Here is a 16,966-nt window from a genome sequence, read left to right on the forward strand (position 1 = left end):
TATTTTACACGTGTTAGGTGTAAAAGTAGTTGTGACCTGAAGACAAACTGGCAGATTGAATTTTTCGAAGATGGCTTTAACATGATCTTTCATCTCACCTTTTCTTACAATATGACTTTGTTACTCCTCGTATCAACAGCTGGGAGGATTATGTGACAATGAACGCTATATGACTTTTGAGAGTAGGTCATAAAGCATGATACATCTGTCTAGGTTACATAGAATGCTTGCTCCTAATACCTAACCATTATATTTGTATAATGCTAGAAGTCCTGTGTGGAGAGGGTCATGTGAAGAAGAACCTAGGCACCTGGATTACAGCCTTGACTGAGCTCCCATCTGATAGCCAGCACAAACATCACAAGGATGTGAGTAAGCCATCTTGACTTGCGCAGGCCCCAGATGAACTTTCAGGTGGTTCTGCGTGGAAGATTGCAGATTTCTGAGCAAAATCATTAATATTGTGGTTTAAGTCACTAAGTTTTGGAGTGGTTTGTTACACAGAATAGCCAACAGATACAACATTGAACATAGAATAAAATCAGACACCTTCCTTGTCCTGTGAGGCCCTGCACGATCTAATTTCTACCTATTCCCCAACCTCATGTCATACTATTCTGTGCTTGCTTTGTCCCAGTCACGTTGACTTTTCTCTTGTTTTCTAAAATCTAGCTAGTACGTGTCTTTAGGCATTGTCATTGTCACTCACCTGATAAAATTATTCTTTCTCCAGGTCTTGCGATTCAGGTTGAAGTTTATGGATTACCAAGAACTCCATAACATTTCTTTTTATCATGGCACTTATATCTGTATATATCTATCTATCATCTATCTATCTATCTATCCATCATCTTCTATGTTCTATCTTATCCTTCCTTTTATTAGACCAAGTTCAATGAGAACAGAGACATTAAACCCACTTTTTGTTTTTTTCTCTATCTCTACCTAGGACAGTGCTTGGCATATAGTAGGTACTCCCCAAGTATTTGCTGAGTGAATGGACTAATGGAAATAAGTATGAATTGTATTTTACGTCATGGAGCAAAAGAGAATTTAAATTTAATACAATACATATTTTCTAGAAAAAATGATATGCTGTCTTTTTTTATTAAATCCATTAACTTGATTTATAAAAATGTTCACAATCTTATGATATTGTGCAAAATAAGTTGATTTCTATACCACCTGGATCATCTCTATGAATTTCTTATATGAATAAGTAGTGTAAAATCAAATCAAATTTTCAGATAAGCTTGAGATATTTAATTACTTGATTTTTCTATTGATATAAATATTTTACTTCTTGCAAGACTATGTATATATTATATAAATGTTCTTTTTTTAATGCCATGTTTGGAGTTTAGTGTTAAAGTATTAAAAAAATTACTTTCCAGAGTATAGATAATAGTCAATAAAAGAAAAAAAAACTCCATTTCCAGGAATTTGAAATATGAATCATTGGCATAATAGTGATATAGCCTTTCATCTAATCAGTGTGTAAAATAAGAATTTTTTTTTTTTAGTTGGAATTTACTTCTTTGTTCTTCAAAGCCTGGATAACTGAGTGCACAAATATAGTTAGAATAATCCTTCTCAGCAAGAGTGGCCACCTTTTCAGAGTTCCAAAATTTGTAAAAAGAATAGCCTTAGAGATTCCCTACATAGGGTGGAGCAGTAATTTGGTCTCATTAGCATTCAATTCTGACAAAATCAGAGGATCTATTTATATCATAACCTGATGTTTGCAGCTTTTCTTAATGTTCCTTGAGATTTCCTTGGATTCATCCTCACTGAGAGAGATACACCAAGTCCTTCAGGTATGAGAGCAATGAAGAGCATGTGACAGACGGTTTTTACAAAAGCAGACGGTTTTCACTCTGGCCACCCGCATCCCTTTTCTGAACAACCTCTACTGTTGCCTCTTGCACAAGACTCTCTTGGGATCCATAGTTGTAGACTCTAATTGACCATTATTTCTTGTTTATTTTCTTATTTCTTTGATAAGAGTGAGAGGCTGAGACTTTGGTAGACTTTACACTTATGCCTTATTTTATTAGCAAAAGCATAATGCAATTCCACATAAGTACAAACACAGCAACAGCAATTACTACTTCATTGTAATTCCTAACTCACTGTAAATAAGCCAGCCCACGCTTTACTAACCAATTTCCAGTGCACATAAATAATAGCATACATTTAGCTTATCACAGTGCCTAACTCTCCCTGATGACCAAAAATATTATATTGTGATTATCTTGCAGTTGCACAAGACATCCCCTTCATTTCCATGCTGTTTGTTCTCTTATGCTATTATGTACAGTCATTTTCCTCATCACCTGCTCCCCACTGTTGGCTCCTTATCTTTTGCTTAGACACCTGCATAGCCTCTTTCCTCGTTAGTGACGGCTCCTTTGGTGATCTAGCTTCCTCCATTTCCCTTACCTCCTGATAATCTCATAGCATCTCTCATCATTCAGCACATATATTTTTTGCCTCATGCCATACTATATTTGTAAAATACATAAAAAATTGGTAGTACTCTTATTTTATAGATGATGAAACTGAAGTACAAAAGATAAATGACTCCCCCGAGAGGCCATGATTTGTGGGCCTTGTAGTGGGTTTAATGGGAGGAAAGTGAGGTGAGATGCCAGAATACAGAAGCTAGAGAGAGCTGAGATGAGTGATAGAGACCTAAGAAAGAGGGAGTTAAATGGTCCAGAGCATAAATGACCTGAGGAACAGTAGAAATAAAAAGAGGGAAAGACTTTAAAATTGATGATCCCTCTGTTCTGATAACTTCAAAGTGCATATCAATTTGAAATCTCTATCACCTCATTGCATGGGGACAGATGATAAAAACACATACAGAGCATTTATCTCTTCCTAAAGCTTCCAAAATACACAAAATTCCTAAGAGGTTGGGAGAAAGAAATAGTATAAACATCTTTTGTTTTATATCAGTTATTGATATTTCTTTTAATCCATCCAAATACATTTCATAGATTCAATTTAATATGTTATTGAAACTTAGCTGTTTAACATGATATTTTTCAGCTAACACATTCTGTTTTTTAAATATTAATTACACATATTTTAGTGGCCTAAAATTATGCATTTATTATATTTTACATATTTGGGAGGAAACGTGACTTTAGTAAAGATTGTGGTCCCTAATATTATCACTTGCATGATAGTATCAAAAGTGGATTTAAGGATGCTATTACTATGTTTTCACAAAATTTACCAGTTTTCCCTGGTCCTCTCTGTTAGCTTCAAAATTAGGCCTCTGAACAATCCTTTCTTCTTTCTTGTTTACAGGCCAGTACTTTGTATATGATGGAAATCCAAGGGGTGCCCTGGCATCTTGAAGTGTACAAGCTGCGAAAATATATCTAATGGCCCTGCATCAGTTCTGTATAACAGAGTTGCTCTTAGGGCCCTCAACAGGACATACTCTAATTACTACAAAAAGAAAACAAACTATACCTACTGATAAACAGACAATTTATTTGATATGTGTCTACAATGAGGCAAGCTGTGTTAAAAATCTTGGGAACTCAAAAGTGAGTAGTACAGACCCAGCCCTACTTTCATTGAGCTTACATTCTAGGATAGAGAGGAATAGACAATAAAATAAAAATAGATAGGACAAAACATTGGGGAGTAATAGTGCACTGACGGAAAATAAAGCAGGATAATAGGAAGACAGACATGGATGCAAAAGAAAACTTTTATTAGGAGTAGGGATACAAGCAGAAAAGCTACTCTGTAAGATGCTGTATGAACAAAAATCTGAATATAGAAGATGAGTGAGGCTTCCATGCAAGTATGTTGAGGAATAGTATTTTGGGATGGACGAATGACAAGTGCAAATGCCCTGAGATGGGAGTGTGCTCAGAGTACTTGAGGCAAAGCAAGGGAAGCATTGTGCATAGTGTGAAGTAGGCAATTAGTAGAATGGTAGGCAATGAAGACACAGAGAAAGCTAGGGATAAAGCCAACCAGTAATTTGTAAGCAAAATAACACTGAAGAATTTATTCTAAATGCAATGGAAAATGGTTGAAAGGCTTTGAGCACAGAAGTAACATTATCTGATTTGCCACTTAAAATTGTTATTCTTGATGCTATGTGAAAATAGATGAAAGATTTAAGACAATAAGCAATGAGGCAAATTAGGAGGCTACATAAAATATGATGATGACTTCCACTGGGTTGTTGTTGGTGGTGGTGGTGGACATAGGGAAAGGAATGAAAATAAGAACATGTGCTCAAGATAGCTCTGGTCACCTTTGTTGTGACTACTTATCACAAGAGGTTTAAGAGAAAAAGAAGGATGAAATGTGATCGCAATGTTTTAATCCTGAGCAAATAGATAAGGGGTCATGCCATTTTCTTTCATAGGGAACATTGGAAAACAAGAAAGTTGAGGGCAGAAAATAATAGGAATTGAGAGATTGTGTCTGGAGTATTGAGTTGAGGTGCCTAAAGACATCCAGTTAGAGATTATTGTGGTTTGTATTGAGTCAAGTGAGCTAATCTGGAATTATATTTCCCAAAATTCCCTTCCCTGAATAGCTCTAGATGGGTCATAATAAGCATTTTACATGAGGTTTGGAAAGTATTGGATTGTCGGAAAAGTCATGACGTATTTTTTCTATGTTTTTCATTGCAAAAATGCATCATGGCTTTTCTGACAACTCAATAGAAGTAAAGCAGCAGCCATATTGTTTTTATTCCAAGAAGGATAATGCAGGGAATGAGGTATGTTCGAAGTGCACACATGTGGTCATTTATCTGCTGACTCACCTTGCTGATGTGAGGCAACATCCAAGTCTCAGAAACTTAAAGAAGTATAACAAAGAAAACAAGTGTCTAGCACTGGTGACATATTTTTCATTGTTGGCATTGTAATGGATAGATGAATAGTGAGAATGAAACATATCATTAAATAATGTGACAAGGGATTTCTTTAAGTCATAATTAAAGAAACCTTGGCCAGAACAGATAACAAATACCTTTACACAAAGCTCCCCTTGGTCCTGGAGCCTGGCAGGGGCTGGCAATGCCTTTAAGAGGCTACAGAGTAAGGTCTGCCGCAGTGCGCCAGACCTGTTAAAAATAGCCCTAGGCCAGACACATGCCATCCATCAGAATTAAGTGGATCACTCAGCACCTGCTTCCTGTACCCTTTCTTCTGTTATTCCATGTGCTTTCCCAGACATGGACGGGTCCTTGGCCCTTGCTTCTAAGTGTAACAGTGATCTCTGTCCAGGGAAAAGGTAATGGTCCCTGGAACAAGATATGCAAGTGGGGAATATATTTATCATCTCAGTATTGAGCTCCCATTACTGATAGCAGCTGCTTTGTATCGAGTCCTCACTCTGTGCCAGCTCTTGCAACACACATTCAGATTTTATCTCATTTAATCCTGGCAATAGTGCGATAAGTCAAGGTCTACTATTATTCCCATTTTGCATTTTAATAAATTTAGTTATAAAAAAAGTTAAGTATATTTTTAAGGCCTCACAGTAAGTGGCAGAACAATAATGACTCAGTCAGGTGCCACCTGCTGGTAACAACTGTCACTTACTGTATTAAGTTGCTCCCATAGGTAAGCTTGAAAAAATCTTCTTTCTTGCAGAGATTTCTGGGAGTGTATGACTGGTTACTTTGAAATTGAACTCTGATGTGGGCCCCACATTCTTTAAAATCTTGATGGAAAGAGTAGAATCTTCAATAATTCTTGTGACGTTTCAAAGGAAATAGCAAATTTCTGTTTTGAAATAGGGATAACAGACATATCTTTAAGGTAGATGCTTTTATTATTTTTAAAAAAATCACTTGAAAGAACCATAAAATAGGTAAATAAAAAGCAGACTCCACTATCAGAAAAGCTATTATAGATTCTTCATTATAAGCAGTAAAAATGTTCTGTATAACAATGGAAAACATGGTCACTCTGGTACATCCCTGCAGACCAATATCTTCTGATTTTTTTGTTAATGGAATGTGACTTGACTGTTCTAAAAAAACAACAGCTTGTCCTGTGGTGAATTCTGAATGCTTGCTGAATACCAAAAGGCAAAGAAGATATTTTCCTGAGAGTCTCCCGGGACCCCAAATCAAAGCAGTGGTGAGCTAGGTGACAAAGGTAAAGTATGAAGCTGGATCAACAATAGCTGGAACAAAATGGCAAAAAGTACAACCCACCAGGCAGATGTCACAATCATAAGCATGCATGTGCTGAAAACCATGGCCACAGTTATATAGAGCAAAACTATTAGAAATAGAATTTCACAAAATAATAGATTAAATTTTTTTTCAGTAAGTAGAAAATAGTATTTTTTTGAAAATACTCATAGAATATTATTAGTTAAAAAAATCAATAAAATGCAACCAAAATTCATGTTATATTAATGGAAAACAACATAATAAAGTTAGAATTTAAAAGCGAAACATAGCCAAAATTAATCTTTTAAAAATAAAAATGAATACTTTATTATTTGTGTTAAAGAGATTAAAACTGAAATTATAGATTATTTGCAAATGAAACGCACTACATATCAAATCATATATCAAAATCATACTTGAATTTTATAGTAGTAAATGCATTTTTAACAAGGCTGATAATAAATGAAACTTGCATTCACCTCAAGAAGCTAACAAAATAACAAAATATACCCTAAAGAAGTTGAGAGTCAAAACCAACATAATTTGTGGTCACTATGTAAAAAAAACCTGAATCTGAACATACTTCTTGTTTCTCTATTAAATAAAAGTGAGAACAAGCAAAAATAAGTCAGTTACTTATCTATGAACGGTAGGTAGGACTGTGAACCAACTAAAATAGCTTTTTAAACAAAACGAACAGCTTGTTGAGCAATACTCATTTTAAGACCCTCACTTCACGGTGACCATCAATCCAACCAAAACTATTATATTTTCACCAGTTTCTTTCCTAGCAAGACTCACTTTAAACTCATCCATTCCATGCACTAAAACCTAATAAACACCCTCTCCCGCTGATGTCCCCTTTCTGAGACACCGTGCAAGACTCTATCAAGGTGGTATTCTCTACTGCATTAGGGCTAATAAACCTAGCTTTGGGGATGGATTATATTTCTGGAGGAATTTTAGGAAGTTAGTCATCTGAATGAAAACAACAAAATCAGTAAATATTTTAAAATTATTTAAATGAGGGAGAAGTAACAAAACTTTTTCTTAGAAAAATTGCAGGTACTATATGAAGAAACTTACCCTCTAGGAGGTGGAGCTAATTATTCTTCCTTTCCTATACCTCCCCTTTGAAGATGGGCTGGGCTTGCTGATATTCTCTAAAGAATCATCTAAGGAAAAGGGAAAGTGGTAAATTTACAGTGGAGGAAACTGACCAACACCTACCTTAACCAAATGATGAAGGTCAGCATCACCAGTGATGCCCTGAAGACATCATGACCCCCAGATATGAAGTGATGAGAATGGCACTTCTTTCTGTGGTATTCTTCCCCAAACCCCACAGCACCAATCTAATCATGAGAAAAGCAACAGGCAGGCCCATATTTGGGGACATTCAACAGGGTAACAGGATATCTACCCAGTGTGCCTAGAGATTGCCAAGGTCCTGAAAATCAGTAAAGACGAAGAAACTATCACATCAGAGGACACTGTGATGGGACAACGATATGTACTAGGGTAGCCTGGTTTGAATCCTGGAACAGTAAGAGGACACTGAAGTAAAACTGATGAAATCCAAAGAAATCAGGAGTTTAGTTATAGCAGTATTAAAAAAAAAGTTAATAAATAAAACAGAAACACAGCCAATAATTCTGATTAAAAACAAAGGAAAAAATAATTAGTACTTAAAAAGGGATATAACCAATGAGTCAGAGTTGATTTAAAAATTACTCAATCAGGAATTTTATTCTATTTTTTAAAAACTGAAATGAATTTTTCTAAACATGAAATACTTAATTTTGTGAAAAATTACAAACCTTCATTTAAAAACTAAAGCATGCAAAAGTGTAAGGATACTAATTTATGCCACATGAACCTAAACATCCAATACAACTCTAATCACCACAAACAGTTTAGCATGGGAATTGGTTAGCTATTTTCGAAGTTTATCTAAAAGGGTGAATGAGTAAGGAAAACCATGAATATGTTGATGGAAATATTACTTAAAGTGGTGGGGTATCTCTGGCAGATAGCAAACACACTCTATAGTTATTGGTTAAAACAATACATGGGGAAGAGTACTGCTTGTGTACACACTGGAGGTATATAATTTACATAAAGATGCTAGGGGTATGCTGGGAAGAAAACACTGACTAAAGTTCCTGGTCTCTGAGATTCAAAGACTGAGTTCTAAAAGGTAGGACTCACATGGCCCTGACCAAGTTCTGCTTAGCAGGGAAGGTCACCAGAGGCCATAGACGTGAACTCATCAGGGGTGAAGGCGGCATCATCTCAGAAGCCTCAGGTTGTTTACTGGTCAGGCTGGTTCAATAAAGTGTATGGATAAAACAGTGGGTCCAGTCAGGCTGACACGGAGGCTGTAGTATAGGTCAGGCTTTACCAGAGAAACAGAACCAATAGACATTGAGCGTGAAAGTTGGTTAGCTATTTCCAAAGTTTAACTGGAAGAGTAAATGTGTAAGGAAAACCATGATTATGCTGAAATATTGGAAATATATTTACTCCAAGACATTTTAAAAATATTTAAAAATAAATTAACATTAAATGGATTTAATGATGATGCTATTTTGCACAAACTAATTAGTGCTTGCAGCATAAAAATGGCACTACCTGATGTTACGTAGTGCCTTTTGAGTTTGGCACATCACACCTCTTGTGATGACTCAGTTCTTCCCCTATTTTCTTCCATGAAGTTTTACTATGAAATTTTTGTTGGAAAAGAAAAAGTTGGCATCATTTGGGCTTGACTTCTTAAGTAACTATATCATCAATGGAGAAAGAGCATATATTGGATGTTCTAAAACTACCTCTGTTCTTCTTTTATTTTCTCAGTATTCCCTCGTGAAACCAACTCATTTTCAAACTGATGTGCAATGTGGGCACTGGAATCCTTTGGCAGTCCTTGTTTATGATGACAACCCTGGTGACCTGATATGAGCTTGTATATATAAAATGAAGAAGAAAATTAAATGATTCTCCTTGAGAATTTACAGATTACTAGAAGACATTTATTCAGTGTGAGAAACATGGACCCTCAGCAAAGGTGAAAGCATTTTAAAAGAAAAGAAGTGCAGATTTTTGTCACTTTGTCCATTCAGTAAGGAAAAGATGAAAGATATTATAATTGTACTTAACACTAGAGCATCTTTTATTACAGACGTCTAAAACTTGAGCAGAGTCAAAAACAGGGCTATTTCAATAGAATGCACCCTCCTATAAGCAATACAGTAAATTTAATAAAATAAACACCTTAATTTATAGTCAATTATAATAGTCAATTCTGTATAAAACAGAGTTATGAAGGACTTGAACAGAATACAGAAGATAAGTTCCCTGTACTATAAATGCTTCTAGTCAAACAAAAAATAAAGGCAAATAGTTATGTAGTATAGGGTTTCACGTCTGTGTATGAATAACTGCCAAAACAAGTGGTAAAAATAATAAATACTTAAAAAATTCTGAGGGAGATTGATCATTAGAGGAAATATGATATAAGGTACAGGAATTTGCTCTAGTAAAAATTCTTATAGTAATGGACCATAGTAAAATTCTGATTACTATAACACCAAATCTATGTATGAAAAAAACTTACCAAATCATTATATTTCATCAAAAGATAGGATCTCAAATTTTAACTTCATTTTAGACATATTGGGATGTGTGCTTAATGCCTTTATATAATTAATTATATAGAATTTGTTTATATAATTACATTTATTAGATTGTAGAATTACTGAAACAATTGGGAAATGATTATTCTTTTGGATAATTCATCTCTGATTGGAACCTGTTCCAGGTACCAACCGTCTCTGCTGTTTAACCAGCTGTTCTGGAACAGACCATGGCCTTTGCCTGGAGTGAGGATGACTGAGAAGGATGATTGGGACTCAATTCTAGATGGCTTTTACTTTGATTTTCTTTCCAAGAAACAAATAAACAAAGCAGCTGATGCAATGAAATAAGGAAATAGGTATGTGGATACAAGTACACACTTTGACTATTACACATCACCTAGGTGCTTCCAAGTTTGGCGATCTTGGCAATCCATTGGAAATGAAACGCAGCTGAGTCAGAGTGTGGGCCTATGGGCTTATGGCCTTTTATGTCCCCAGTAGTCATGTTCGCACGCAGAAGCAACTTACACTATCTTTAAAGTTACTAATTCCATTATTTAGAAACCTGCATCGCCATGCCATCTCTGCAGGGCCTAGGAGGTTCACTTGTATGCATACTGAGGCATAGCTGGAGCTGTCATACCAATAGTAATCCAATATCCTGTTTCCCTCTTTATCATCACATGGAAAAACTGCTCCTTAAAACAAAGGGAAAATACAGATAGATACAAGAAATAAAGAAAATGAGAAAGTAAAAAATGATACATTTTCAATAAAATGATTCCAAAGTATTTTAAAAAAATAAACTTTAGATTATTATCTCACCATAGAATACTCTGCAAGGTTTTTTATAATTTTGAAATTTTAGTAGTAGTGTCCACAATATAATTAGGAAATTTAGTATACAAATAAATGTATCGCAAATGCAATAATGGCACATTCATATCATGATGTGATATATGAACTCCATCTGATATGGTAGCATCTTTTGCATCCTCTCCTTCCTCTCAGAATAGAATGTGGAACATTATGAAATAGATTCCCTTTAGTTCATGACTTGTTCTGTTGCAAATTCATGTAAACTACAGGATCAGTTTGGCACCTGCTGTGATCATGAGTCTACTGCTGTTTCTCTAATCAGAAAACATTCCTATTAGATAAACCATCTGGCTTGAAAAGCATCCCTTTTGCATTCAAAATGGTTGTGTTAGAATTCAGCCAAAGTATATTTTAAAAGGAAAGATGTGTCAGCAAGAGCAGCCTGTTTACTAATGGAATAGTCCTCTATTAAAATTCCATTTATGGAATAAAAGTCGTCTAATGAAAATATTACACAACGCGAATATGTTCTAGTTACATGTGAAAATGTGGGTGGTGGCAACCTTTAGTGAAAGCCATCCACTGAAATCTGTTGAAATTCTATCGGTCATAGTCATCATCTGATCAGAGCCAACTAAATTGCCCATTATCTGATTGCAATTATTTTCATTGAATTGTGACACATCATGAATGTTGCTTTGTGACCATCAGTGTTACCTGGTGGTAGAAGGGTACTATTTGGTTATTATCTGAATTATGTTTATTCTTGTGGATGTGAGTCATTTTTATTTATACTCATATTCTTCAGGCTATCTATCTATCTATCTATCTATCTATATTATATCACTTAGTAAAAAAACAATAAGAATATAATTTTGCTTTAAAAATATTTCATAGAGAATTCAAAACATCTAGCCTTAACATTATAAGTTAATTTTGGGCACTACTAATAGGAAAAATAAAATATTGAAGCATGGGTGTCTTAACATAAATGAAAGCTTAAGGGTCACAAGGAAAAATGTGAAGGCTCCAAGAAGTGCTACTCTGTGATCTTTTCTCTTCAATTATGCCTTTATCAAAATTTTATTATCTGCACACACTCGGTAAGATGTTCTTAGTTATATCTCAAAAAATAGAGACACAGTCCCTGCCTTCGAGGGGTTGTTGGCGTCTAGTTGAAGAAGCAAGGCTAATAGATAAAATAACCACCTCGGCATGATACAGTGCTTGTGGATTGAAATTTAATGGAAAATACCAGAAAGATCATAAAAGGGAAAATTAAAATGGCAGAGGTAGAATTTAGATTTGTTTTGATGGCTCAGTTGGTGTTAGAAGGACAGAAGGCAAAAAGGCAAGACCCTTGGAGGGAACACAAGTGGAAGAGCAGAATGTATACAGACAAAATGAACTTTTACATGGAACATAATAGAGTTTGAATTTGTGTATGTCAGGCTTAAGGTATTGAAAGCTATCCAGAGTCCTTGTAGTGTGAGCCAAATAATTTAATGTTTGCCCACACAAATCAATTCCCTCACTCTTTGCTTTTATTTTCTCAATTGGGTTATAAGCTCCTTGCCACTGGGTGTATATTATATTCTGGAGCACATAGGAGTTTATGATGCCTTGGACACTGTGGCAATCACACGACACTTTTTCAAAGAAAGAATGTTTGAATGGGCACATAATAAATCCTGGTCATGTGATCTGTGTGTGTGTGTGTGTGTGTGTGTGTGTGTGTGTGTGAGATCAAAAACACCTCTGTCATTTTCTGCTAACAATCCAAAAACTTTTTTATTGGCAATGCATGAAGTGAGTGTAAAGTGACTTTATTGAATTAATGTAAAGATATTATTGCTAAAGAGAAAGAAATAAAGATAAAGTTGGAGGATTCTGGAGAATCCTAACAACCTCCTCAAATTGCCTTTTTCATCCTGTCTTGTTACCATCTCCTCTTTTTGCTGGCTTTAAAGTACCTCCATTGAAATTACTCTTTTGGAAAATACAACAGGTATGAACTCATTGTCTCCAGGGGACTACCGAGAACACACTATATTTTTGGAACTGTTATGTATTATCTGGATCTAGAAATAGGTGTTGGAATACTTTGCCATCACACTATTAACAGGGACATTTTCATCAGATTTGGTAACAACTTTGAAAGTAGGGAAGAGAACTTTATTCTGAAAGAAAATGATGAAGTATAGTTACATTTCGGTAGGCAGGAAAAAAAATTGCTAGGACTTGTGAAGGAACACCACAAGGAATTAAACATAAGGAAAGACAAACTCTGCCAAAACAGGTCTACCTGCATATTCAGATGTGTGTGTGTGTGTATGTATATGTGTGTATATACACACTGCTATGTGTCATATAAAAGTCATGTCACTTATAAATGCGCTAGTAAATGACAAAAATAATAAATAAAATGAATTTATAATAAGAAATAATTATTTTCAATAATTGATGCTTATATTCAATCTCAATATAGGCATCTTCTGTTTTCTATTAAGGAGTACCTTAAGAGTGGGGATTCTAAATGCACTTAGCCAAAAAATCCGTTTGTGATAGACATACAGGTTAATAAACCTGACATATGCCATTTATTGATTATTTACATATGCCAGGTACTGTGCCAGTATTTGGATATTCATGTTTTATGATTTATGTCTCACTATACTCCTATGGTTGTTTATAGATGAGGAGACTGTCACACAGAGGTATAGGAGCCTCTGCAATGCCACAGAGCAGGGCCTATGAATGTAATCACTCGGCATCCCCATGCGTACTCACGCCAGTCTTGGAACAAAGGAGCAAGTGAGTGACTCTTAGTGTTGTTTTTAGTGTTATGATTGATATTTTTCAGATCTAGTGGACTTACAAATCAGGATACTGTTCAGTAAAGTACAATCATTAAAGTTGTTGGCTTGAACAGCACTAAGTGTTACCACTTGAAGGATGACAGTCCGTTTTGAGGCAAAACTTCTTGAAAGTCATCAGTAAACCCAGAAGTGTGGACCTAATTCACAGCATGTGAATCTGAGGTATTCAAGCTTCAAGGGCTTGTTGAATGCTCACAAGAATGTACTATTGGATTCTCCTGATCTTGCCAGAAAGAAGTAGGCTAAACATGGAAGTATTCATGAATATGCAATTGAATAATGACATGTTTTCATGTTTATTATTTTTGTCATATATATGTTTTCATATATATATATATATATATGTATATATATGTATATATATATTTCCCATTCTTATTTTATTTTTATATTAGTTTCAGATGTACAAAACAACATAATGATTAGACATTTACAACCCCGACAAAGTGATAACTGCCTCCAGTCTATGACCTCTCTGACATCGTATATACCTGTTATAATTCCATTGACTCTATTCCCTATGCTGTACTCCACATCCCGTGAATATATATATAGTATACACACACACACACACACACACACACACACCTATTTAATTACAGTTGACATTCACTATTATTCTATATCAGGTGTACAGTGCAGTGGTGCATCTGCACAATCTTTTTTGATCATGTGGATGTCCATGCAGTCACAAGTAGAATATTTTAGTGGTGTTTGTGCCTGATTTTGTGTCCCAGATCTGTCACTTTCTAGCTGCCTGACCTAAGAGAAGCCACTTAACCTTTTGTGCCTCAAGTTTTTCATCAAGGGTAGGTTTGAGGGTTAAATGAGTCAAGTACTTAAACACTTAGAACAAACAGTGCCTGACACATAGTGGGCACTAAATATTGTTAGTCACTATCATATGGATTTCACATAGTATCTTGAGATAGATGGATATACGGGTTACTTTAAATCACTGATTTTTAAATGTGAAAAGGAGACATTTGAAAGGGAGAATGGAGAAAAGGTTTTTCTGTATAGAAACCTCCCTGGAAATTCTGATAAGTTTCTTCTTCCCCATCCTGCCCTAGACCATGATTCTTATCCTTCTCCCAGTTGAGAATCCTAAATTCTAATGAGAGATCTTACTTACAGGACTGTCTTGAAAATGTGAATTATGTGGAGGCAGTAAAAGATGAGAAGCACTGATTTAAGTAGGGTTGGATCACATGACCTTAACTGTCTAAACAATTGCTTTCTTCACTCAGGTTTTTTACTTGTTTTACGAAACAAGTTTTGAACCTTGCTGGAATGTAATCCTCAACAGTGAGTATAATATCCACTCCAAGTGCACATGAATCTCCAAGTGAGAGGCTGCTTACATAGCAAAGTTCCAGGAATAGAGTGTGTCTCCCTTGGGAACAGGAGTATTCTCTCTTCACTGACAAGAGCTTCATATAACTGATTGTCTTCTTTGACTTTAAAGATATGTGAAAATAGTAGATATGCATATTTTTAAATATGACAGATCAAAGATGTAAGTTACCAAAAGAGCTGTGGGGCACATAATCTCCTGTAACAGAAGTAAGCCCTGATGAGATGGCAGTTACAGTATTGCTTTGTGGGTTCTTTTTTTACTCAGAGAAAAAACATTTTTTACATTATCACAAAAGAACATGATTATGTCTACACTCACCTAGTTGATTTCATATTTAGTTCCTAACAAATTTTTATTAGTTTCTACTTTTGGTTGACTTGTGCTCCCCAGAAAGGTAACTTGAAGTCCTAACCCCTAGTTATGTGACCATATTTGGAAATAGGGCCTATCTAGGTGTAATCAAGTTAAGATATGATCATAGTGGTTTAGGGTGGCCCCTAAATTGAATGACTGTTGCTCTTATAAGAAGAGGCATATATGGACATAGAGACACAAAGACACAGACACGCACAGTGGGAAGATGGCCATGTGAAGATGGAGGCAAATATTCGAGTGATGGAGCTACTGCCAACAAATGCCAAGGATTCTTGTGGCCATCCAAAGCTAGGAAGAAGCAAGAAAATAATTCTTCCCTGGAGCCTTCAGAGAGAGCATGACCTGGCAGACTTCTGGATTTCAGACTTCAAGTCTCAAGAACTGTGAGAGAATAGATTTATTTTGCTTTAAGTTTGCAGTGATTCATTATGGCAGCCCTAGGAAGCTAATACAATTTGCATCATCCACAACACTCCAACCCAGTGACTTCCTTTTAGATCCTCAAACACATTAAGTATTTTCCTGCCATAAATCCTTTGCACAGGCTGTTCACTCTGCCTGGAATGCTATTCCACAGATTCCCCACATGGCTGGCTTTTACTTTTCATTAAGGCCTTAACACAGGCCATGCGAACCTTCCCTAGGACCTAAATTAAAGTAGCCCAGTCAGTCATTTACTCTCTACCATGTCAGCCTAATTTGACTCCTACATAGAAATAATATTGAATATTTATTTATTTATTTATTTATTTATTTTATTTTTTTAGCTGAGCCAACCTGCCACCTGTTGGCATCTCAGCAGCTGCTCAGCTCGGGCCAGGACTCAAACCACTGTTGCTCAGACCTCAAACTCTTGAGCGAGCTCTTAACCAACTGAGCCACTTGGCCGGCCCCTGAATATTTATTTTTTAATCTATTTTTTTTCTCTGTGGGTTTATTTTTGTTCCTCCACCACTAGACTATAAACTCTATGAGAAAAAGAATTCTATGCATTTGTTCAGTACCTAGAATATAGTCTGGTGAACCTAAGCATTTAATAAATATTCGCTGAATGAATAATTAAGTCATAATTTTTTTACCCCTTGAAACAGAATACTGTGATATCAGAGGTCCTGGAATGTATTACTTGTGTCAGTTTTATAAATGGCTGTTGTACACCTCCGTGAGCATGACATTTATGATATTTTTAGTTTTTCCATTTTAGTTAGAAAAAGTGGGCTTGCAAAAATTATTTCATACATATTATTTTATAGCTAAATAACTAGAAGATATTGCCACAGTATCAATACCCGAAAAGTACATTTTCTACTTTGGTTACTCTTAATTTTTCCAAGTTAGCTACCAACAGAAAAATAAGCTTTTAGCAAATTTTCTTTCTTTTAGACAACAAATTCCTAAAGGTAATAGTTGATATATTCTGCTTTGTTCAGTTAACTTGTCAAGAATACAAAGTATAATCTGATTTGTTCTTTCTTGATAATCCTAATGTAGTTAGGCATAATGCATGAATATGTAACAGTGTGCTTATGAAGGACAATGATGGGTTGGATGGAACTGAGAGCGTCTCTAATTTCCTCTCCAGGCAGTGTTTTTCATAAATATTTCCAACACAAATGACCTCCTCTATTTAATAACTTTGGTGAAATTCTTGCCTACAGTTTTATAGAGAATGACATTAACAACCTTCCTAAAATATTATGGGCTTTTTAGATACTTTTTT

The 16,966-nt window shown here is 35.4% G+C and overlaps 1 long non-coding RNA gene across 1 annotated transcript; it reads left to right on the forward strand.

The window, feature by feature from the left end:
- The first annotated feature begins 3,333 nt into the window (after positions 1 to 3,333).
- On the forward strand, positions 3,334 to 10,500 carry LOC109373266 (uncharacterized). The gene is made up of 3 exons (XR_002122189.1): positions 3,334 to 3,566; positions 9,032 to 9,242; positions 9,996 to 10,500. It is a non-coding gene; the product is annotated as an uncharacterized LOC109373266 (long non-coding RNA).
- The last annotated feature ends 6,466 nt before the right edge of the window (positions 10,501 to 16,966 follow it).

The sequence above is a fragment of the Hipposideros armiger genome, unplaced genomic scaffold (genome assembly GCF_001890085.2).
Source record: "Hipposideros armiger isolate ML-2016 unplaced genomic scaffold, ASM189008v1 scaffold_697, whole genome shotgun sequence".
Classification (NCBI taxonomy): Eukaryota; Metazoa; Chordata; class Mammalia; order Chiroptera; family Hipposideridae; genus Hipposideros; species Hipposideros armiger.